The following is a 27,128-nucleotide window of genomic DNA, read 5'->3' on the forward strand; positions in this document are numbered from 1 at the left end:
TAAAGCTATCTTATTCGAAGGTTTAAACTTGTAATCACTAGAACATAGTTTAGTTAATTCTAAACTTGTTCGCAAACAAAAGTTAATCCTTCTAACTTGACTTTTAAAATCAACAAAACACATGTTCTATATCAATATGATATGCTAACTTAATGATTTAAAACCTGGAAACACGAAAAACACTGTAAAACCGGATTTACGCCGTCGTAGTAACACCGCGGGCTGTTTTGGGTTAGTTAATTAAAAACTATGATAAACTTTGATTTAAAAGTTTTTATTCTGAGAAAATGATTTTTATTATGAACATGAAACTATATCCAAAAATTATGGTTAAACTCAAAGTGGAAGTATGTTTTCTAAAATGGTCATCTAGACGTCGTTCTTTCGACTGAAATGACTACCTTTACAAAAACGACTTGTAACTTATTTTTCCGACTATAAACCTATACTTTTTCTGTTTAGATTCATAAAATAGAGTTCAATATGAAACCATAGCAATTTGATTCACTCAAAACGGATTTAAAATGAAGAAGTTATGGGTAAAACAAGATTGGATAATTTTTCTCATTTTAGCTACGTGAAAATTGGTAACAAATCTATTCCAACCATAACTTAATCAACTTGTATTGTATATTATGTAATCTTGAGATACCTTAGACACGTATACAATGTTTCGACCTATCATGTCGACACATCTATATATATTTAGGAACAACCATAGACACTCTATATGTGAATGTTGGAGTTAGCTATACAGGGTTGAGGTTGATTCCAAAATATATATAGTTTGAGTTGTGATCAATACTGAGATACGTATACACTGGGTCGTGGATTGATTCAAGATAATATTTATCGATTTATTTCTGTACATCTAACTGTGGACAACTAGTTATAGGTTACTAACGAGGACAGCTGACTTAATAAACTTAAAACATCAAAATATATTAAAAGTGTTGTAAATATATTTTGAACATACTTTAATATATATGTATATATTGTTATAGGTTCGTGAATCAACAGTGGCCAAGTCTTACTTCCCGACGAAGTAAAAATCTGTGAAAGTGAGTTATAGTCCCACTTTTAAAAATCTAATATTTTTGGGATGAGAATACATGCAGGTTTTATAAATGATTTACAAAATAGACACAAGTACGTGAAACTACATTCTATGGTTGAATTATCGAAATCGAATATGCCCTTTTTATTAAGTCTGGTAATCTAAGAATTAGGGAACAGACACCCTAATTGACGCGAATCCTAAAGATAGATCTATTGGGCCTAACAAGCCCCATCCAAAGTACCGGATGCTTTAGTACTTCGAAATTTATATCATATCCGAAGGGTGTCCCGGAATGATGGGGATATTCTTATATATGCATCTTGTTAATGTCGGTTACCAGGTGTTCACCATATGAATGATTTTTATCTCTATGTATGGGATGTGTATTGAAATATGAAATCTTGTGGTCTATTATTATGATTTGATATATATAGGTTAAACCTATAACTCACCAACATTTTTGTTGACGTTTTAAGCATATTTATTCTCAGGTGATTATTAAGAGCTTCCGCTGTCGCATACTTAAATAAGGACGAGATTTGGAGTCCATGCTTGTATGATATTGTGTAAAAACTGCATTCAAGAAACTTATTTTGTTGTAACATATTTGTATTGTAAACCATTTTGTAATGGTCGTGTGTAAACAGGATATTTTAGATTATCATTATTTGATAATCTACGTAAAGCTTTTTAAACCTTTATTGATGAAATAAAGGTTATGGTTTGTTTTAAAATGAATGCAGTCCTTGAAAAATGTCTCATATAGAGGTCAAAACCTCGCAACGAAATCAATTAATATGGAACGTTTTTAATCAATAAGAACGGGACATTTCATCGTACCCCTCATCTATGATCTTCAACGTGACCATTTATCTTCATCATCATACTATTCATCTTCTTCTTCATCGATCTCCATCATTATCTTTATTGACATCATCATGTATCGTACACCATCATGCTCAATTTTCCACTGTTCATCATCACCTTTAACATCAACTCATCATCACAGCTTTATCATCACTAATAGAAACTGAAGTGTATGGCTGCAGTAGGAAAGAAAAGAAGAAAAAGGCAGCTGCAACAGTGACGGTTCGATACTACAGTGCAGGCTATTTTGTGTCGATCAAATCGTAGTTTCTCAATGGGTTTTTGCAAAAGAAGAGTATCTTCATCCTTAATGAATCGCGTAAACTTTGTATTAATTACACAGAACGTGTAGTAGCAATACACAGTGATACCTACGTGGTGTTTGGCCTTGGTTTTAACGACAGAAACAGAAAAATAGAAGACAATAAGTTCAGCAGCAACTTCGAATGGGTGTGTTGTTTGTCGAACTGCAGTAGTATAGTAATAGTTGGTTCGTGATGGGTTTAGACATAACATTCGCAGTCATGGTGTTCGAAGGATATAAACAGTGAGTGGGTGTGTGGTCTTCGAACAAAAACAAGTAGCAATGGCTTCGAGTGATAGGGGTGGTTGATGATTGAATATGATGGTGGTTGTAATTGTGAAAGTGGTGACGGTTCTATTGGTGGTGAGTTGTGATGATTCGAAAATATAGTTGATTTAACAAAGAAAGAAGAAAACGTTGCAAGTGGTGGTAGTCATAGTGGCTCAAAGTTGTGCCCGAGAAATAAGGTGGTGGTTAACCGGAGTTGCTAAAGGTGGTGGTGGACTGTGGTGTACGGTGGTTTGGTGATAGAGAAGAAGAGAGAATAGTGAGTGTGTGGTTTATGTTTATCTCATATCACATATGTGTACGTACATATATAGATATAGTTTTAACTCTTATTAAGATTTAAGATTAATAATAATATAATAATTATAATAATAATAAATTTAAAACATGTGAACTTAAGAATAGTAAGCCATCGATATTTTTGTAAGGATTCTACCGACAGTTTATCCCGGATGGTTATATCATGTCCATTGCTAAACAGTTAACGTATAAAAGTGTCCCTAAAAATCTCAAATTTTTAGATTAAATATATTTAATTATTTCACTCATTAACTATTTGAAATCTGATCAAAAAGGTTCGATAATTATTTATTTTCTGTTCCAATTTATATGTACGGAGTACTAATATTTAGACTTAAAAAGGTAATAATATTTTTAATAAATCTAACATCTTTGTAATCGATTTACAGCCTAACTTTTATTTCAATTCTTCATGAACATGTATAATATCTATATTAAAACTAACAAAACATCAACCGAGTGTTACTGACGTTTGCCAATTAAGTTCGAAATCATCCATTTTCCATTTACTCTCTCTCTATATATAATCAGTTTTATAAAACAAGTTTTATCACATAAATATATATTTTTAAACAAATAGATTTAATATTATTTTATATATTTACAAGTACTATTTATATACATATATATTTTGTAATAGTAGTTTTCATTAAATCGCATATTATTTTACATAATTATTTCCCACAATTAAATCATATATTATTTCAAATTATTTATATATATATATATATATATATATATATATATATATATATATATATATATATATATATATATATATATATATATATATATCTATTTACAATTTGTTGTTCGTGAATCGTCGAGAATAGTCGAAGGGTAATTGATTATATGAACATAGTTCAAAGTTTTTGATATTTCAACATTACAGACTTTGCTCATCGTGTCAAAAATATAATATCGTATCGAGAGTTTGGTTCAAAATTAGTCGAAATTTTCCGGGTCATGACAATACCTACCCGTTAAAGAAATTTCGTCCCGAAATTTGATTGAGGTTGTCATGGCTAACAATAAAAATGTTTTCATGACGAATATGAGTTGATAATTAGAGTTTTATCATTATTGATTAATATAGATAAAACGATTCGATTATGTGAAGCGTACGAGTGAAGCTGTCACGAAAAAAATTGAGATAGAGATTTAACTTTTAACGTAGTCACGGTTGATTTCCGAAATTCAAGGAATTTAAGGAAATATTCTATTCAGAAAGAAAACAAAATAGCACAATTTATTATCAAATGTTTGAATTATGGAAGAACAGAAATATCAAGGAAATAATTCCGTGATATGCTTAGAGATTAAGTAGAATGAAAGAGTCATGTAACATGGCACATAATGAGGATAAGATCTGTGAACCATCATCACGTTCCATTAGAAATTCAGCAAGACTTACTGTAATATAATCACATTGGCCGGGCGTCATTATATTATACTAATCCATGCTTCAATTCCCGACACTTCTCCACAATTCATTCATTATTTAAACTCGATTGTTACAGAATATAGAAACTAAAATAGTTTCTTTTATGATGTAATATAGATAGCACGAAGTGATAGATAATTTCGAACAAAGATATTTATGAAGGTATCTTCAGAAATATCTAAGATATTTATAAGAAAGATACGATGATATCTTAGAATTTTAAAATATTTAAGATCAGAAGATGATGAAGAAATTCGTCCGCAAGGATTTAGGGTAAGGAGCAAGGTATTCGCTAAAGATTTCATCAGCTTTTTCAAAACTCAGAAAACTGATTCGTAAACTAGAGTGCTTTTCAGGAATTCAGAGATTCCGAATTAAAATTCATCGGTCCAGAAGATATACATTATATATATATATAACTGTTGATGTAGGAACGCTGCAAAATTCGAGAATTAATGATTAATGCTTCCCAGTATTTGGTATGGTAATTATCGTTACAAGATGCCGATGAGTTCATGATAAGACTTCAATAGATAAATATAGTGATTTGTCGGAGAGATTTAAACTAAGGAGTAACGAGGTTGCTGGTACGTCTGCTGGTAATATGGTGAAATATAAAAGGTTCCCTGATAACAATGAAAGAGCATGCATATATGTCAAGGTTACAATAAGGTTGTTTCGAACGAAAAGTTGAAGTTGACTTGCTGGAGCTGTGACAAAATTGGCTAATTTAGAAAGAGTTGTCAAAGTTATTTTTGGTAATAACAACGCTAAAGGAATTTGTACAGATACGTGTTAAACGTTTATTTAGATTCCGAGTGTTTTCAGGTGCATAACTATATGCATCAATCTTTTCTTCCTTAGATGAGATGCAGTTGGTTCATCCTCTCGATTGAGGTGTTTTCAAGAATCATGAAAGGTTTGAACGCAAATTGGAATCGTCAAGATACAAATGAGGTTTAAGATGAAATCAAGTGGCAAACTTGAAGAAATGTTTAGTTTCATATGTTATAATCAATATTTTAATTCATTTTAATTGTCCAATGTTATTAGTCCACAGTCGATAGTCCACAGTTAACAGTCCAATAGTTCATATATAGTTTAATATATAATATTCGAATTAATTATCACGTATCGTGACCCGTGTACATGTCTCAGACCCGATCACAACTCAAATTATATATATATTATTATAGAATCAACCTCAACCCTGTATAGAGAACTCGATCATTACTGCATATAGAGTGTCTATGGTTATTTCAAATAATATATATAGATGCGTCGATATGATATGTCAAAACCTTGTATACGTGTCCCGATATTTAAAGTGCGTAAAATAAATAGCAGGAATTAAATGACGATAATTAAAGTGCGTAAAGTAAATAACAGAAATTAAATGATAATAAATAAAATTGCGATAATTAAATTGTGATAAATAAAATGTAACCAGTTAGCTAGGAACAGTTTGCTTGGAACAGTTAGCATGAATTCTTAACAAAATTCTTCTTATAGTTAAATTGTTTGTTTCTAACAAATTTTATTTTGTCCAATATTTTCTTCATTATGCCACTTGTTGGATTCTGATAAGTCAAAATTCAAATATGAAATTGAATGAAAATGGTTATTCTGCGGTGAACGGATACGTATATCTGTAGATGTAAGTAGGGTAGTAAATGACTTTTGAATCAGATTGGAAGAATGTACAGTGTAACTTATTAATGTGAAATCTAAATAATTCTAGGGTATTACCTACCCGTTAAAATAATCTTACCATTAACAATTTGTACAAAAAAAAATTTGATTACAATCTTTATGAAAACATATATACATATATATTTTCTTCAGATATAATCGTGGATTTAATGAGTTAATATGATATTAATCTCATTTGATTTATCGGTAGAACTAGAACACATAATCTCTAAAACATTAGAAATTATATAATCGTCACGTAGAATGAAGATAATTGATGTAGAACGATTCGTAGAATGATAATTATACTCGTGGTATAGAATGAGATGTTGAGGCATGTGGTGTTGAAACTTAGGTTGTTGGTGGTACTGGTGCTGTTACTGATGGTACTGTTGGTGCCGATGATGTTGCTGAAGTTGGTAAATTTTGCGCCATATTCTCTAAATTGATTACACGAGCGCGAAGTTCGTTGACTTTTTCTATTATTCCGGGATGATTGTCGGTCAGAATGAGCGGATGAATAAGGTTTAGAATCTGAGTTATGATATAGTCGTGGTGAGATACTCTGAGAGAGAAATTCGTGTTTCGAACAGGTTCGTCGGTAAGTGTTTCAGGTTCTTCGCCAAGAGGTGAATTCGGTTGACGGAAAGGATCGCCTTCTTCGTGTCTCCATTGATTAAGTTGACTATGAACACATCAGATGAATTGATGATGGCTGATTGGTTAATCCATTCTGATTATACTGCTTTCGGAGCTCAAGTGTGTTTCCGTATCGGAATAACTGTCGAAATAACTATCGGAATAGCTATCAAAATCTGAGGGACTCGAACTGGTTGAGGGATTCATCTCGTAGGATCAGATGAAGGATTTTCGATAAGAAATAGATTATAGGATGTAGATTAGAACCCTACAATACATAATTTACATATGTATATATAATACTAAAATCCCATAAATTACGGAGGAATCTACGGAAGCTGTCAGTCAAAAGGTAACAATAACAGATAGGTTAAGATATGAATTTATCTATACACTATTCATGCAATCAATGCAGTAATATGTGTCTAGACTAGAAATGATAAGCAGGTAATTTTCTAAGGATGATAAGTAGATGATTTTCGACACGAGATGATAAGAAAAACTTTTGACATGCAGACACGGTCGAAGTCCAGACCCACTAATGCATCCTAACGACTTATCAGTTAGACACACTAATACAGACCTGGTTCCCTAAGACCACCGCTCTGATACCATCTGAAAGGACCCGTTCATATACATTATAAACGATTCACAATAGTTGATTACATCACGAGGTACTTGCCCTCTATATGATACATTTTACAAACAGTGCATTCATTTTTAAAAGACAAACTTTCATTACTTCGACAGTTGATGGCATGCATACCATTTCATTATATATCCATCTATAAGTGACTTAATAATAATCTTGATGAACTCGACGACTCGAATACAACGTCTTTTGAAATATGTCATGAATGACTCCAAGTAATGTCTCTAATATGAGCTAATGTACAGCGGAAGATTTTTTTCAAACCTGAGAATAAACATTCTTTAAAGTGTCAACCAAAAGGTTGGTGAGTTCATAGGTTTATCATAACAATCATTTCAATATATTAATAGACCACAAGATTTCCATTTATAAATATAAGTACACTCTCAAGTGTATATAAGTCGTTCTGCTTATGTTGAGGCCTCAGTAACCAACCTTAACAATAATATAATATGTCATCTTCGCAAATATGGATATGTACGCTTGCAAGTGTATAAATAATCCTCGAACTACTAAACATCCGCTCACTAGCTCTTATGTCTAGTGCAGCCTACGGGATGGGGGTGTTACGCCCGATATATCTATCTTTAGGATTCGCGCTTACATGCTCTTATAACATGTAACTAAATTACCTAGCACATCAATCCGCAGAATTATCATTTTTAATCACTTGTCTCTATTTCTTAAAGTATTTATAAAAGCAGTGCATGTATTCTCAGCCCAAAAATATATATTGCAAAAGCAATTAAAAAAGGAGCAAATGAAACTCACCTAATGTATTTTGTAGTAAAAATACATATGACTATGTTGAACAATGCAGGGTTGGCCTCGGATTCACGATCCTATATCATTTGTATATATTGAAACATATCATTGTAATCGAACAAAAAATTTATATATTCTTATTAATTGTTATTTTAGTAAATTATTTGTTTTATTAATAATTTAATTAACTATATTTATTTTATATACTTTAGCTAAATAATTAGTATTTATTATAAAAATATTAATATAGTTATGTTATATCTATTAAATAAATTCTTATATAGCTAATAATAATAATGATTATAATATTAATTAAAAAAATGATAATTTTAATAATAATGTTGTTTTTAATAATAATAATAATAGTAAAAATGAAAATTTTAATAAAAAGGATGATTTTAATAGTAATTATGACTTTAATAATAATGTTACCTTTAAAAATAATAATAATAATAATAATAGTAATAATAATAAAAATAAAAGAAATTGTGTATACCCTTAAAAGCTTTGTTTAAAAAGATTTGCCCTGGACCGGGCTAGAACCCGCGACCTCTTGCTTAAGAGACAACACCTCCTACCATCCCTCTTTTACCACTTTTCTGTTTAATACCCATTTTATTTCTATTTAACCCAACAGTTTCGTTTATCTTCTTTTTCACAAAACCCATAACTATTCATCATCATCATCAAAATCATTCAAATTATCATCTTCCCATCTTCTCACCGTCGTCATTTTATGCATTATCATCACGCTTGTTATCATCGTACCCCTCATCTATGATCTTCACCGTGACCATTTATCTTCATCATCATACTATTCATCTTCTTCCTCATCGATCTCCATCATTAGCTTTATTGACATCATCATGTATCGTACACCATCATGCTCATGTTTCCACTATTCATCATCACCTTTAACATTAACTCGTCATCACAGCTTTATCATCACTAATAGAAACTGAAGCGTATGGCTGCAGTAGGAAAGAAAAGAAGAAAAAGGCAGCTGCAATAGTGACGGTTCGCTACTACAGTGCAGGCTATTTTGTGTCGATCAAACTGTAGTTTCTCGATGGGTTTTTGCAAAAGAAGAGTATCTTCATCCTTAATGAATTGTGTAAACTTTGTATTAATTACACAGAACGTGTAGTAGCAATACACAGTGATACCTACGTGGTGTTTGGCCTTGGTTTTAACGACAGAAACAGAAAAATAGAAGACAATAAGTTCAGCAGCAACTTCGAATGGGTGTATTGTTTGTTGAACTGCAGTAGTATAGTAATAGTTGGTTCGTGATGGGTTTAGACATAACATTCGCAGTCATGGTGTTCGAAGGATATAAACAGTGAGTGGGTGTGTGGTCTTCGAACAAAAACAAGTAGCAATGGGTTCGAGTGATAGGGGTGGTTGATGATTGAATATAATGGTGGTTGTAATTGTGAAAGTGGTGACGGTTCTATTGGTGGTGAGTTGTGATGATTCTAAAAGATAGTTGATTTAACAAAGAAAGAAGAAAACGTTGCAAGTGGTGGTAGTCATGGTGGCTCAAAGTTGTGCCCGAGAAATAAGGTGGTGGTTAACCGAAGTTGCTAAAGGTGGTGGTGGACTGTGGTGTACGGTGGTTTGGTGATAGAGAAGAAGAGAGAATAGTGAGTGTGTGGTTTATGTTTATCTCATATCACATATGTGTACGTACATATATGGATATAGTTTTAACTCTTATTAAGATTTAAGATTAATAATAATATAATAATTATAATAATAATAAATTTAAAACATGTGAACTTAAGAATAGTAAGCCATCGATATTTTTGTAAGGATTCTACCGACAGTTTATCCCGGATGGTTATATCATGTCCATTGCTAAACAGTTAACGTATAAAAGTGTCCCTAAAAATCCCAAATTTTTAGATTAAATATATTTAATTATTTCACTCATTAACTGTTTGAAACCTGATCAAAAAGGTTCGATAATTATTTATTTTCTGTTCCAATTTATATGTACGGAGTACTAATATTTAGACTTAAAAAGGTAATAATATTTTTAATAAATCTAACATCTTTGTAATCGATTTACAATCTAACTTTTATTTCAATTCTTCATGAACATGTATAATATCGATATTAAAACTTACAAAACATCAACCAAGTGTTACTGACGTTTGCCAATTAAGTTCGAAATCATCCATTTTCAATTTACTCTCTCTATATATATAATCAGTTTTAAATAACAAGTTTTATCACATAAATATATATTTTTAAACAAATAGATTTAATATTATTTTATATATTTACAAGTACTATTTATATACATATATATTTTGTAATAGTAGTTTTCATTAAATCGCATATTATTTTACATAATTATTTCCCATAATTAAATCATATATTATTTCAAATAATATTTCAAATTATTTTATATATATATATATATATATATATATATATATATATATATATATCTATTTACAATTTGTTGTTCGTGAATCGTCGAGAACAGTCGAAGGGTAATTGATTATATGAACATAGTTCAAAGTTTTTGATATTTCAACATTACAGACTTTGCTCATCGTGTCAAAAATATAATATCGTATCGAGAGTTTGGTTCAAAATTAGTCAAAATTTTCCGGGTCATGACAATTTATTCTCGTTTCAACCGCAAATCAAATGAGTTTAATATTATATTAACTCATTAAATCTATATTATATCTGAAGAATACATATATGAACGTATATCTTCTCTTTTGTACAAACTGTTAATTGTGAAAATATTTTAACGGGTAGGTAAGACCCGAGAAATATTTATATCTCCCATTAATATGTTACATTGTATATTCTTTAATTCTGATTCAGTAGTCAGTAAATATACTACTTATAATCACAAGATATATGTATCCGTTCACTAAAGAACAACCATTTTCAATTACATATTCTGATTTTAATATATCAGAATCCAAGTAAAGCTTTAGCAGGTGTTATCTTCCTAAAGATCACTACATTCATGAATTATATTCATTCGTATTCTATGATGAACTATCACATCAAACCATCGAAATTATCATTCATTACTTTTGAAATCAACAACGCCTATTCGTCAACCATTAGATCCATTGACGATTACAATCAGCATTTAATCATCTAAAAATAAAATTTCTTGAAACCATCTCGGATTGATAATCAATGATGATTTACTAAAATGACTTGTATAACATCATCATTTTGAATGATCTCCGCATTAATAATAAAATGCACTTCATCGAAGAACCTGTAGAATTTATGATTCGTATGATTTAAATTTTGAAAAAAAACAATATTCTATCTGTTGGAATTCACGCAAGGCCCAGAACATACCTGGGAACGTGAAGGCCAAATAAAACGTAAATATCCTCGTCTATGTACGAACAACGCCGATTGATGGAAACAACTAAATTTTGGGACGAAATTTCTTTTGACGGGTAGGTACTATGACAACCCGGAAATTTCCGACTAAATTTAAACCTAACTTTTATATGATTCCGACGATTCACGAACAATTCTATGTAAATATATATATATTAATTAAAAACGTTACGTGTTATAATAATTTCTATTATTTAAACGATTTTAAAATAAACTTTAAAATATAATTGATTTTGAAAAACTAAATATTAAATAAATATTTCAAATATATATTTTGAAATGAATATATATATATATATATATATATATATATATATAGATATATATATATATATATATATATATAGTTCAATGTAATGAATTAGTAAAAAGAAAATAATACTTATCATGTAGTAAATGTTGTAACAATAATAATAATAATAATAATAATAATAATAATAATAATAATAATAATAATAATAATAATAATTATAATAATAATAATAATAATAATAATAATAATAATAATAATAATAATAATAATAATAATAATAATGAGACTAAAAAGAATCCTAAACAAATACATCCTTATGTTGACTAAAAATAAATAAAAATTAAAAAAAAAGGAAAGTATAAACTAGTACATCCTTATTGTTAACACCTATTTCCTTATGAGGTAAGGCTTAGTGCGTCAATAAAATACTAGAAGTTATCTAGCTTTAGGAGGGCGGAGTGTTGCCGATTGATTTTTACCCTTGGGAAATAATCCCTGCAGACCCGGTTCACAAGTATAGAAACTTGTGGGGTGGCTTAATCAATCTGTCGTCCATAGAGCGTAAAAGTGCTAGCCGGATAACTTCTAGTGACAGAAAGTAGAGAGAGAAATAGAAGTGAAGTCTCAGCTCTCAAAATTGTCAGAATGTCTAAACTCTGTAAAATGACGACCCAAGGGGTCTATTTATAGTGTTAGATCCACCAGATTGCTCAGGGACACGTGTCAGATGATGATACGTTCTGTTACTTGTGATCCGAAATTTACGCTGAAGGTGGCGTTCTCCGGCCAGGGCTTACGCGCTAGGCGGCCTTCAGGGCTTACTCATGACGGAGCAGCCTGTACAGTGGAGAACGCTGGATGGACAACTCCACAAAACTGTTGTTCCCAGCCTTCCTGATGCTACTTTTATGCACCCATTACGCCTTTTATACGTGTATACGATAGGATACACCATTAAGTCCCCCCAGTTTAATAACTTAAGTATTTGAAAATTGATTAAGTTGTTAAACTTGGAATAACGCATGCCAACCAAGTCTTCACGTTTTCCTTTTGCATCGGGGAGCACATCACAGGCATTAAATGATAGGCGAATTTTACTGACATTATGATGATTACTTTTTTCACAGCTATAATACCGCACGCACCTCTAGCTGTGAAAAGGCTTTTCGATGTACTCGCCTTTTTATCTTGTCCTTACACGTGTGCGGCTAAAAACAAAACCCCCAAAATCACCACTGATTACAGCTGTTTTATCTTTTTGCTTTTTAACCACCATAAACCCTAACCGATCATTTACTTTTACAACTTCCTTCTTCAGTATTCATCTTCTTCCATCAATACCTTCTTTACTTCCTGTTTCATTAGAACATTAATGGCAGCCATAAAGGATGTTTCAGCTATTCCTAGTAGAGTAAATGAGAAATATTTAGGCGAGCTACTGCAACATTTTCCTAGATTAGCTGGTGTTGAACCAGTGATTCCTGCAAACAATGCCAGAGCCTGCTCACCGCCCCCTGGCAAGGTTGCTATTTATGGCCATTCAATCTTCAATTTTTTCTTACGTCTGCCATTTACACCATTCTTCTTAGAAGTTTGCAAGTTTTACGGTGTTGCTGTTGGTCAATTCGAACCAGCATCAATTCGAAAGATCTTGATTTTTGAAATGTATTGTCACGCAAGGAATATTGAGCCATCTATTCGGATACATTGCCATTTGGTACGTATAGCACGCCATGAAAATGGTTGGTTCACATTCAATAAAGTTCATGGGTTTCTGAAACCTGCACTTGATCATCCCGGCGATAACTGGTATGCTTCATTTATCTTTATTAATGAAGATGCAATTGATAACCAATACTCAGCTACTCGAGTGTGGCGCAAATACTCGCATACCGTATCTGTTACCTTTCCAAAACTCGTCACCAAGGAAAACCTTTTGTTTAAGAAGATTAAAGCTGAACAAATCAATGACATTAAATATGGGGAACACATGCTTTCGCTGACATCCGTAAGCCAAGATTGGGATATCACACAAGGTTATGTCTGTGTTCTTGCTGGGAGGAAGAGTAAGCATTTACTTTTTCTACATATGCTTAATAAGATGCCCTCCTTTATCTATCCAATTAACCACTGTGACTTTTAAACTTTTGCAGAAATTACTCCGCTTACCGCCATACGGTCATCGGTTTATTCGCAGTTTACCTTTACTACTCAGAAAATTATTGATGATACCCCCAAGACAAATGAAGTGAGGGAGGAGGAAGATGAAGAAGAAGAAGAAGAAGACATAGGTATGAATCGAGTTGCCTCTAAAGAACGTCGTTCCTCAGGTAATGAAAATGATAACACTGAATTATGTAAAATACCATACCAAAACTTGTACTTGTTTTCTTGTATGCCCAGTACTGGTGGATTTTATAATCCAAACCCTTCCTTATACTTTATTCCACCCTTGAAATGTTGTGAAGCATATTGGAACTCTTTTATAAGTAACAATTTCCCTTTTTCTCCAACAGCCAGTGCATCACATCAAGACACTACATTAGTGACTCTTCCGCCTTCCGCCAAGAGGAGAAGAACTGGTCAAATTCCTCCATCATCCGCTCAACAAGGAGCTGGCCCTAGTTCTTCTCAACAACAAATTACGCTTTCCAATCTTGACACAAATATGCTTTCCTCCCTTTTAAAAGGACCACCACACTCGTACGAAGATTTCATGATTTTTTTGAATGGCATGGTGTGTCCTTCACTAGTCCAATTCTTTAGCAACCTATCTGATGTAGATGCCAAGAAAGTTAAGGCACAAAGTATCATTCTGAACATTTCTTCTGGTTTAAATGACCTTCAACGCCTATCTGACTTGCAAAACAATGAAGTCACTTCAAATAAGGAGCTATCTGCTGAAAAGGAGAAAGTAGCCAGGACTGAACGATAAGCCACAGAGATAAAGAGGGAATACGAGACAATGAAGAGGCTTTATGATAATAGCAACAATCAGAGGGCGGAGTATAAGGAGCAAGTCAAAGAACTATCTTCCAGAGAAAAGCGGCATCTGAGCAAAATTGATGAACTAGTAAAGGAGAACGAAAAAATGCTTGAGCAAAATAACATGTTGAAAGAACAGCTTAAAGCCAAAGAGGAGAACGAAAGACGAATGATAACTGGCATCCCTGCGCTTGTTGAGTGTATCTTTAATTATCAAGCTCTGTCTCACAGGATTCGTGAGTTTTTCTGTCTTGCGAAGTCTTCTGAACGACTAAATTTTTTCAACTTTATGAAAAGAAAACTGCCAGAATTGCCAAATCCGATGCCTGTTGTTATTACATCGAAGATTAATGAAAATGCCATAAAAGAAGCTGATGCAGCCGGTGCACTAATAGAAAATATGAAGTTTTCTGATCTTGAAAATCTTTGTAAAAGGCTGGATGTAACAATAGATGATGTATTGAATTATACTCCGCAGGATGAATGAAATACTATGTTTTTATACATCTGCTTTTGCATAATGTTTAATATTGTACTTGGTTGTATATATTAGAAATATATGATGTAACTTAGTAAGATTGTTGTAGTGAACAATGCACAAGATATTGAGATTGTACTTTGCAATCATTATACTTGTAAACATTAAAATCATATTCTCCGTTATACGCTTTCCGCCATGAAACTCATGAGGAAAAGTTATGAATTATTTTCGCCTTTAAATATTTTGTTGGACACTATGGTCCGTTTTCCGTTTTGCTCTGCATTTTGTGTATATAAGTTGTGTCATGACATTTTTTGTAGATTCGTTTCATCGCTTCGATGCTTTAGTGAGTTCTACATGTCTCACTATCGATACAACCATTTTGAGTATGATTGTACTTCTACCACCGAAAGGCTTTCTTTCTTTCTGCGAGTAGGGATGACACACAACTATGTGACACCTGGGCTAAAAAATCATTGGCCGGATAAAATTTATGAAAAATATTGCCATAAGAATAATTGCTATTATTCATACTGTTAAAGAAATTTTTACATTTATGACTATATCTCATGCATTTGACAGTTGATCAAGTTGTCCATGCATATAGTGCTACGCATAAAATTTCTTTAAATTCATTGCATTCCAAGCTCTTTCATATTGTTCGCCGGAAGGCGCAGCAAGCATGTATGATCCATTCTAATTTACTTTTGTGACCTTATAAGGTCCTTCCCTTTTTGGGGCTAGCTTTCCAAATTTGATTTGCTTGCTTGCCTCATTATCTCGTAATACTAAATCACCTACTTCAAACTGCACATGCTGCACTTTCTTGTTATAATATTTTGCCATTTTATGCTTGTGATCTGCTTGCCGGATGGCGGCCATCAACCTTCTTTCCTCCAACAAGTTGAGATTCTCCCTTAATGCCTCAGAATTAACCTCAACATCAAATGCCATAATGCGTTGTGTTGGCACACATATTTCAGCCGGTATCACTGCCTCTGTTCCATACACTAGACTGAAAGGTGTTTCCCCCGTGCTCCGCTTTGGTGTCGTCCAGTGTGCCCACAATACATTTGGCAGCTCATCCACCCATCCAGTTTGACTCAGACCTAACCGTGCCTTAATGCCAGCAACGATTTCCTTGTTGGTAACCTCCACTTATCCATTCGCTTGAGGATGAGCAACAGATGTAAAGTTTTGCTTTATGCCCAGCTCTTCACACCAACTCCGAAATGGATTTTCTGCAAATTGCTTGCCGTTATCGCTGACTATTTCATTTGGTACCCCATAACGACATACAATATCATGCCAGACAAACTTCTTGACATTTTCTCCTGTGATTTTTGCTAAAACCTTTGCATCAACCCATTTCGTGAAAAAATCGATCGCTACCACCAAGAACTTAGCATTACCAGTGCTCCTATTGAATGGCCCCACGATATCAATAGCCCATTTGCAGAACGGCCAAGCGGATGACACCGGTATCAAGTCATACTTTGGAAGACGCTGAATTGTACCATGCCTCTGACAATTCTCACATGTTTTTATGATTTCTACAACATCCCGATAAAGGGAAGGCCAAAAATACCCTTGTCGCATGATCCGTGATGCCACAGTACGGAAACCGGAGTGTTGAGAACAAACTCCTTCATGCATTTCTTTGACCACTTTTAATGCTTCATCATCGGTTAAACACCTTAACAATGGACCATTGTATGATTTTCGATAAAGGACACCATTAACAATTTCATACATTGGTGCGGTCACTCTTATTCTTCTTGCTTCCGCCTTATCAACAGGTAACCATCCGTCATGCAAATATCTCAAATACGGAGTCATCCAAGTTTCCTTAGCTCCTTCAACTATTGCAATAATTGGTTTTCCATGTATTGATTTCTCCTTAAGCTCTTCAACCAACACTCGTTTGTGCAAATGATCAAAGGTAAAGTAGCTAACTTGCTCAAGACGTCAGCTTTTTTGTTCTTATTTCGAGGGATTTATATGACTTCAAGGTTATCAAATTTCTTTGAAATTGCCTCCACCAACTTTACATATTGCCTCATGGATGTATCCCTTGCATCGAACATGTCACACCCCCAGTTAGGGCCTGGGTGAAATGTGACTTAATATCAAATCAACCAACATATTATAATATACGAGAACAATACTAAATGATAAAACAAACTTTATTGAGCACGCAGCGGAAAATGAAACGTAGTTACAATGATAGGAATAACAATAATGGAAATGTTCACATGCAGAAGTAATAAATGCGATATCTCTTGATCCTATGTCCAAGTAGCATCACATAAGCAGTAAGTATAAGAGCTTGAATCAAACAGCACCTGAGACAAAACATGCTAAAGTGTCAACCAAAAGGTTGAGTGAAGTTCATAGGTTTAACAAATAAGTTTGACCGTTTGTTTTAGACCACAAGATTTAATTTGTAAGGTTGATCTCCCGCAGGGATCAAAAAGTTATGCCAGTGCGTGATATTTAGACTAAACGTTCAAGTTTGCCCCATGACAAGTTGTGTCTGTCCTTGTCGGTTTAAATTTCATTATCAAGTAATACAAAGACTGAGTCAAATGTATCGGGGACGTTACTCCCGATAGGCCTACCCCCAATAAATAAGCATGCCGCAGCACTTAAAAATATCACTGTAGGGACTTAGTCGGACATAGCCGGGTATAGCATAGTTTAGCAGTTGGTACTTGTGTCTAAATTGTAAATAGTAAAAACAGCATGTGTCTCACCCCAAATAAGTTAAATAAGTTTGCTAGCAATAAAGAGTGGGGCTATGAATTCACCTTAGTAAGTAGAGAGAGTTATTCCTCAGAATAGAGAGTTGAACGAGTGAGCAGGAAAGTCAACCTATTGACATTTAAGAGTAGTTAAGTGTTTTGCCCATGTTTAAGTTTAAGTATGTGTTTAAGTATAGTTTGTTTTACTAAGTTTCTATTCCTAGTAAGTTACTATTTTTATAAAGTTTCTATTTTTAGAAAGTTTCTTATTTTACTAAGTTTCTATGACTAGAGAGTTTCTACTTTTATGAGTGTTTCCATTTTAGGATACTTGCCGTATTAGATAAGCTTCCAATCACCCCTTTCCCTTCGAATGACTAATTTAGATCTAGGGGCTTGAGCCATAGGACCCTTTAAATCGGAAGTCCAAACCCTCTGCCTAGAATCTCGTAGAAACCATTCGTCAAGAAAGTTCGAAGATCTATACATCTCTAATACATATCCCAAAATGTTTGTGTGCTACAATATAAGTAGTAGGTTATAGGTGCTAGTAATAGTAATAGTATATACATGTTAAGTACTAGTATAAGTAGTATTAGGGTTTAAGGTTTTAATATGTATATGTATATATAAAAATATATATATATTTTTTTTTACATGTATATATGTATATATAAATCTAGGTGTGTTTATGGATAACAAGTTTATAATATGAATATGAATTAACAAAGATTAAAGTTTATGTAAATAGTTTAGGGTTTATGTTATACCTTTGAAGATTCAAGATAATTAACAAAGAAAAGATGAACACGATGAAGATGGAAGATCAAAGCCTTGAAAATCTTGAAGAACTCCTTGAAGATTCTTGAAGAACACGAAGAACAAGCTTGAAGATCCGAATACCACAAGAGAGGGAGAGGGAGAGATTGTTTTTGAGAGAGGATTTTGGTGTGATTTGTGAATGAGAAACTAGGAGTTTATATAGTGCAAGTATTAGAGTGTTAGTCAACATAAGGATGTTCTAATTAATGATTTTATTTTATTTTATAATTTTTAGTCAACAATAGGTGGTACTAGTTTATATATATATTATTTTAATTTTTAGTCAACATAAGGATGTAATTGTTTAAGATTCTTTAGTCTCATTATTATTACTATTATTACTATTATTATTTTTTACATTTACTACATGATAAGTATTATTTTCTTTTTACTAATTCATGACTTGTATATATTTAGTTCTCAATTGTTTTATTATTTATATAAATGTCAATTTTTATTTATTACTTATAGGTTATCAGTTATAATATTACATAAATGCATAAATTTTAATTAGCAGTGAGTGTCGACTAACAGTTTATTATTTTCATCTTTTATTAACTTGTCAATTATTGCACAAAGTTAATTAATATGTTTTCTAACTCTTAATACTTAACAATTGTTGATTAAAGTTTAATCATTAAGTTTTGATTATATTGTTTGGGCATTTAATATTGGAAAAATATAGAATGGAAAAATGAGGGTCGTTATAGTACCTCCCCGTTATTGAAAACTTCGTCCCGAAGTTTTTAGGTAGTTTTCTCGTTTGCATCAGCAGTTGAGAAGAGATGGGGATATTTCCGTTTCATATGGTCTTTGCGTTCCCAGGTATATTCGGGGCCTCTACGCGAATTCCACCGGACTTTAACGATAGGTATATTGCTTTTACGCGTTTGTTTGACCTCTCCTTCCATGATTTCTATAGGTTCTTCAACGAAGTGCATTTGCTCATCAATGCGGACATCATCCAGAGGAATAACGAGTGTGTCATCGGCAAGACACCGTTTAAGATTTGAGACATGAAACACATCATGTACTTGACTAAGTTCGGTTGGCAGTTCTAATCGGTATGCCACGGGACCGACTCTTTCAGTGATTGTGAATGGTCCAACATATCGTGGACTGAGTTTACTTCGCTTACCGAAGCGGACAACACCTTTCCAAGGGGATACTTTCAACATGACTTTATCTCCAACTTGGTATTCGATGTCTTTTCGTTTCTTATTGGCATAGCTTTTCTGTCGGCTACGGGCAGTTTCTAAACGTTGCTTGATTTGAACGATCTTTTCGGTAGTTTCGTGAATAATTTCAGGACCAGTTAAATGTCTGTCCTCAAGTTCATCCCAACACAAAGGAGATCTACACTTCCGTCCATATAAAGCTTCAAAAGGTGCAGCCTTAATGCTGGAGTGATAACTGTTATTATAAGAAAATTCAACCAAAGGTAGATGTCTATCCCATCCTTTGCCGAAATCGATTGCACAAGCACGTAGCATATCCTCCATAGTTTGAATGGTTCGTTCACTTTGACCATCGGTTTGCGGATGATAAGCTGTACTCATGTCGAGTTGAGTTCCAAGAGCAGATTGTAAAGTTTTCCAAAATCTAGAAACAAATCGACTATCGCGATCAGAAATGATCGAGATAGGAACACCATGACGTGAGACGATTTCTTTAATATAAAGCTGTGCTAATCTCTCCATCTTGTCGGTTTCCTTGATTGGTATGAAATGTGCAGATTTAGTAAGACGATCAACTACGACCCAAATAGTATCGTTACCGTTCGAAGTCTTAGGTAACTTAGTAACGAAGTCCATAGTGATACCTTCCCACTTCCACTGCGGAATGTCGGGTTGTGTCAACAGACCAGAAGGCTTTTGATGTTCGGCCTTGACTTTCAAACAAGTGAGACACTTACTAACATAAGTAGCAATATCGGCTTTCATGTTAGGCCACCAGTAGAATTCCTTCACATCGTGATACATCTTACTGGAACCGGGATGGATAGAATATCTAGTCTTATGTGCTTCATCCAAGACTAGTTCGCGAAGATTACCAAAACGAGGAACCCAGATTCTATTGCCAAAGTACCGTGTACCATTAGCTTTCACTTGAAGTTGGTTCTCAAAACCAATAGGTCCTTCACCTTCGATAAGTGTCGGTCTAATAGCTTCCAATTGAGCTTCACAGATTCGTGAAATAAGATTCGATTTGATTTTTAGGTTTAAAGCACGAACACGTTTAATATCGTCTTTTCGACTAAGGGCATCGGCAACTACATTCGCCTTGCCAGGATGATATTTCAGCTCACAATAATAATCGTTCAATGTCTCGAGCCATCGACTTTGCCTCATATTCAGCTGTTTTTGATCAAAGATGTGTCGAAGACTTTTATGGTCAGTGTACACCGTAAAGTGATTACCATAGAGATAATGTCTCCATATCTTTAATGCAAATACCACGGCACCTAACTCTAGGTCATGTGTGGTATAGTTTACTTCATGTTTCTTCAACTGTCTAGATGCATAGGCGATAACCTTTTCTCGTTGCATTAAAACACAACCAAAGCCATGCTTTGAGGCATCGCAGTAAACAACAAAGTCGTCGGTACCTTCAGGTAAAGAAAGAATCGGGGCTGTGGTCAACTTCTCCTTCAGAATCTTGAAAGCAGATTCCTGTTCTTCGGACCACTCAAATTTCTTCCCTTTTTGAGTCAGCTTTGTAAGAGGTTTGGCAATGAGAGAAAAATCTTTTATAAACCTTCGATAGTAACCGGCAAGTCCCAAAAATTGACGAATATGCTTTGCAGTCTTTGGTATCTCCCAGTTCTGAATAGCAGTAATCTTAGCTGGATCGACATGTATTCCGTTTCTATCAACAACATGTCCGAGAAATTGTACGGTTTTGAGCCAAAACTCGCACTTAGAAAATTTAGCATAAAGTTGTTCCTTTCGTAAGAGTTCAAGAATCATGCGCAAATGTTGCTCATGCTCTTTCTCATTCTTCGAATAGATCAAGATGTCGTCAATGAATACGATGACAAATTTGTCAAGATACGGTTTACAAACACGATTCATGAGGTCCATGAACACGGCAGGAGCATTAGTTAAACCAAAAGGCATGACACAGAATTCATAGTGCCCATAACGAGTGCGAAAAGCAGTCTTAGGAATATCGGATTCCTTGACCTTGAGTTGGTGATAACCGGATCTTAAATCAATCTTTGAATAAACACTTGACCCTTGAAGTTGGTCAAATAGATCATCAATACGTGGCAACGGATAACGGTTCTTGATAGTAAGCTTGTTAAGTTCACGGTAATCAATGCACATCCTTAATGTACCATCCTTCTTTTTAACAAACAGAATAGGAGCTCCCCAAGGGGACGAGCTTGGACGAATGAAACCTTTATCCAATAGTTCTTGGAGTTGGTTGGATAATTCCTTCATTTCGGAAGGTGCTAAACGGTATGGTGCTTTAGCAACAGGAGCAGCACCAGGAGTTAAATCAATTTGGAATTCAACTTGTCGAGGAGGTGGAATACCCGGAAGATCTTCGGGAAACACATCGGGAAAGTCTTTAACTACTGGTACATCTTCAATTCGCTTCTCTTTCGATTCAATCAGATTAACGTGGGCTAGAATAGCTGGATAACCTTTCATAAGGTATTTGCGGGTTTTAATACAGGAGATAATATTGAGATTGGAACCACTCTTTTCACCTTGGATAATAAGAGTCTCTCCATTTCCTAATGGAACATGAACGGTTTTATCGTAACACATGATCGCAGCTCTTAATGGACGTAACCAATCCATTCCAACTATGACATCGAAACTTCCTAGCTCGACCGGCAAAAGGTCTATCTTAAATTCTTTGCTGGCTAAGATTAGGTTGCAGTTTTTATAAATTTTATCAACTTTCATGATCTTTCCATTGGCTACTTCTACTAATCGTTTAGTTTCTAAGGGTTGAGGCTTTTCAGTAAATAGGGTACAAAATTCATTAGATACGTAACTTCGGTCGGCACCAGTATCGAATAAAATAGTTGCGTAGCAATTATTGACGAGATACGTACCCGTGATGACCTCATCTTCATCTCGGGCTTCAGCAGCAGTAATAACAAATGCACGACCCTTTGCAGCAGTAGTATTGGCTCCAGTAGCAGGATTATCTCTCTTCTTAGGGCAATTTGGACTAATGTGTCCCTTTTCCCCACAAGTATAACAAGTAGGAGGAGCTTTGGCAGGAACAATAGATTTATTCTTTGGAGGAGTCCTACACGTCTTAGCTACGTGTCCCACTTTCTTACACAACGAACAAGTGGCAGTGCACTGCCCCGGGTGATGCCTTTCACAACGAACACAAAAAGGATAAGTGCCCTTATAATTCGTACTTGTACTATCCATAAGCTTTTTACTAACATTCTGATTAGAACCTTGAGATGGCTCAAACTTCCTCTTACCATCATTACCCTTGGTTTCAACTTGCTTATTGGCCGACGCCCTTCTTCTCTTGGCCAACATGAGATTTTGTGCCATGAGAATCACAGCATCCAAAGTAACCTTCTCAGCAGCAATAACATTCCCTTGAACATCCTCGGGAAGACCTTCAATATACCGCTCAATTCTTCTAGCTTCAGTAGGAAACATTTCAGGACATAGAGTAGAAAGCTCCAGATAACGATTGGTATAATTCTCAATGTCAGTACCCTTGACCCTGAGTTCCCAGAACTCAGCTTCAAGCTTCTGAACTTGACTCCTTGGGCAGAATTTGTTGACCATCATACTTTTGAGTTCGTCCCATGGAATTGCATTAGCATTATCAATTCCTACGGACTTGGCATAAGCAGTCCACCAAGTTAAAGCATTACCACCCAACGAGCTAGTGGCATACTTTACTCGATCATCATCACCACAGTTGCAAATACGGAAAATAGATTCCATCTTTTCGAACCAACGAACTAGTTCGACAGCTTCTTCGTTTCCCTTAAAAGCGGGAGGGTGACAGTTTGTAAAGTCCTTGTAGGAACAAGGTTTTGGTTGAGTATTAGCATGATTAGCTTGGGCGTTGCCTTGGGCAGCAGCGAGTAACTGTTGGAATTGCTCAGTAGTTAACACAACGTTGTTAACGGTAGGTGCAGCTGAACGAACCATGATGTCACTACATAAAAGTGAACATATGTTTGATAAGTTTAACAAGTTATAAGTTTGAGTAATCACAAGTATGAATAAACTAAAGTATTGATATCGCATGATATTAATAAAACACTTTATATTATTAGAACGAGGCATTAAATAAGCCTTTATTACACGATTCGGAAATAGAAATTGTTTAAGGCACAGCCTTTACATAGATGGAAAATAGGAAAAATAACTAGGAAATATTAAGATTGAAGTAGTCTTCATATTTCGTCTCCAACCTTCTTCATAAACTCCTCAACTTTCTCATTTTTCGTCTTTTGTTTCTCATAGAGATACTCGAAGTTGTCATAAAGGTTGGTAACACGACTGTTTACGGCATTAGTGTTGTACTCTCTTATGGCAAGTTGTTCGTCGACTCGACCTTTCTCCATTTTCATTCGGACATCAACATCCTCCTTGAGGTAAGCAAGTGATTGCTTTCCCCAGCGAGTGTTGCGTTCTTCCTCGCACTTTAGCATCAGCAACTCCTTTCTTAGCTCGACGTTTTCTTTCATAAGTTTCTTCATTCGACGATCCACTCTTTCCATGTGGCGAAGTAGACCTTCAATGTTTCTCTCGGTATCGTTTCGTAATCTCATGATTTCATACTTAGGACCATCATAAAAAGGAGATCGGGCTCTCTTCCTTGATGGACCAACTTCTTCATGCCGTTTTCCCTTATCTTGGGTTCTCGGAGTTGGGTAGTATTGAGGAGACCCATGTGAATCTAAAATAGTATTCGGGCTATAATTCAGCGGTGGTGAAGCAGGACTATAAAGAGGACTTCGAACTGGTCTCGAAGTTAAAGAGTGTCCAACACCTACTTCGGTGGTAGGGTTGTGAGTTGCTTTGTTGGGCTTGTTAACGCTTGAGCTTGACATCCTATCATTAGGAAAGAGACCTTGATTAGAATCTTTGAGTCAAGTTTATTAAAGCATAATTGTTAAGATTATACGACAATCCTAAGTGCTTTAAGTCCAAGGCAGGAAAGGTTATAGTTTCCTAGATTGCTAAGGCACCCTAGCTAACAAGTAAGGCACACATAAAAATGCAATCCTGGTTCTCTATAACAGCCTGGTTTGCTCTGATACCAATCTGTCACACCCCCAGTTAGGGCCTGGGTGAAATGTGACTTAATATCAAATCAACCAACATATTATAATATACGAGAACAATACTAAATGATAAAACAAACTTTATTGAGCACGCAGCGGAAAATGAAACGTAGTTACAATGATAGGAATAACAATAATGGAAATGTTCACATGCAGAAGTAATAAATGCGATATCTCTTGATCCTATGTCCAAGTAGCATCACATAAGCAGTAAGTATAAGAGCTTGAATCAAACAGCACCTGAGACAAAACATGCTAAAGTGTCAACCAAAAGGTTGAGTGAAGTTCATAGGTTTAACAAATAAGTTTGACCGTTTGTTTTAGACCACAAGATTTAATTTGTAAGGTTGATCTCCCGCAGGATCAAAAAGTTATGCCAGTGCGTGATATTTAGACTAAACGTTCAAGTTTGCCCCATGACAAGTTGTGTCTGTCCTTGTCGGTTTAAATTTCATTATCAAGTAATACAAAGACTGAGTCAAATGTATCGGGGACGTTACTCCCGATAGGCCTACCCCCAATAAATAAGCATGCCGCAGCACTTAAAAATATCACTGTAGGGACTTAGTCGGACATAGCCGGGTATAGCATAGTTTAGCAGTTGGTACTTGTGTCTAAATTGTAAATAGTAAAAATAGCATGTGTCTCACCCCAAATAAGTTAAATAAGTTTGCTAGCAATAAAGAGTGGGGCTATGAATTCACCTTAGTAAGTAGAGAGAGTTATTCCTCAGAATAGAGAGTTGAACGAGTGAGCAGGAAAGTCAACCTATTGACATTTAAGAGTAGTTAAGTGTTTTGCCCATGTTTAAGTTTAAGTATGTGTTTAAGTATAGTTTGTTTTACTAAGTTTCTATTCCTAGTAAGTTACTATTTTTATAAAGTTTCTATTTTTAGAAAGTTTCTTATTTTACTAAGTTTCTATGACTAGAGAGTTTCTACTTTTATGAGTGTTTCCATTTTAGGATACTTGCCGTATTAGATAAGCTTCCAATCACCCCTTTCCCTTCGAATGACTAATTTAGATCTAGGGGCTTGAGCCATAGGACCCTTTAAATCGGAAGTCCAAACCCTCTGCCTAGAATCTCGTAGAAACCATTCGTCAAGAAAGTTCGAAGATCTATACATCTCTAATACATATCCCAAAATGTTTGTGTGCTACAATATAAGTAGTAGGTTATAGGTGCTAGTAATAGTAATAGTATATACATGTTAAGTACTAGTATAAGTAGTATTAGGGTTTAAGGTTTTAATATGTATATATATATATAAAAATATATATATATTTTTTTTTACATGTATATATGTATATATAAATCTAGGTGTGTTTATGGATAACAAGTTTATAATATGAATATGAATTAACAAAGATTAAAGTTTATGTAAATAGTTTAGGGTTTATGTTATACCTTTGAAGATTCAAGATAATTAACAAAGAAAAGATGAACACGATGAAGATGGAAGATCAAAGCCTTGAAAATCTTGAAGAACTCCTTGAAGATTCTTGAAGAACACGAAGAACAAGCTTGAAGATCCGAATACCACAAGAGAGGGAGAGGGAGAGATTGTTTTTGAGAGAGGATTTTGGTGTGATTTGTGAATGAGAAACTAGGAGTTTATATAGTGCAAGTATTAGAGTGTTAGTCAACATAAGGATGTTCTAATTAATGATTTTATTTTATTTTATAATTTTTAGTCAACAATAGGTGGTACTAGTTTATATATATATTATTTTAATTTTTAGTCAACATAAGGATGTAATTGTTTAAGATTCTTTAGTCTCATTATTATTACTATTATTACTATTATTATTTTTTACATTTACTACATGATAAGTATTATTTTCTTTTTACTAATTCATGACTTGTATATATTTAGTTCTCAATTGTTTTATTATTTATATAAATGTCAATTTTTATTTATTACTTATAGGTTATCAGTTATAATATTACATAAATGCATAAATTTTAATTAGCAGTGAGTGTCGACTAACAGTTTATTATTTTCATCTTTTATTAACTTGTCAATTATTGCACAAAGTTAATTAATATGTTTTCTAACTCTTAATACTTAACAATTGTTGATTAAAGTTTAATCATTAAGTTTTGATTATATTGTTTGGGCATTTAATATTGGAAAAATATA

This window comes from Rutidosis leptorrhynchoides, chromosome 2, assembly GCF_046630445.1.
Source record: "Rutidosis leptorrhynchoides isolate AG116_Rl617_1_P2 chromosome 2, CSIRO_AGI_Rlap_v1, whole genome shotgun sequence".
Lineage (NCBI taxonomy): Eukaryota > Viridiplantae > Streptophyta > Magnoliopsida > Asterales > Asteraceae > Rutidosis > Rutidosis leptorrhynchoides.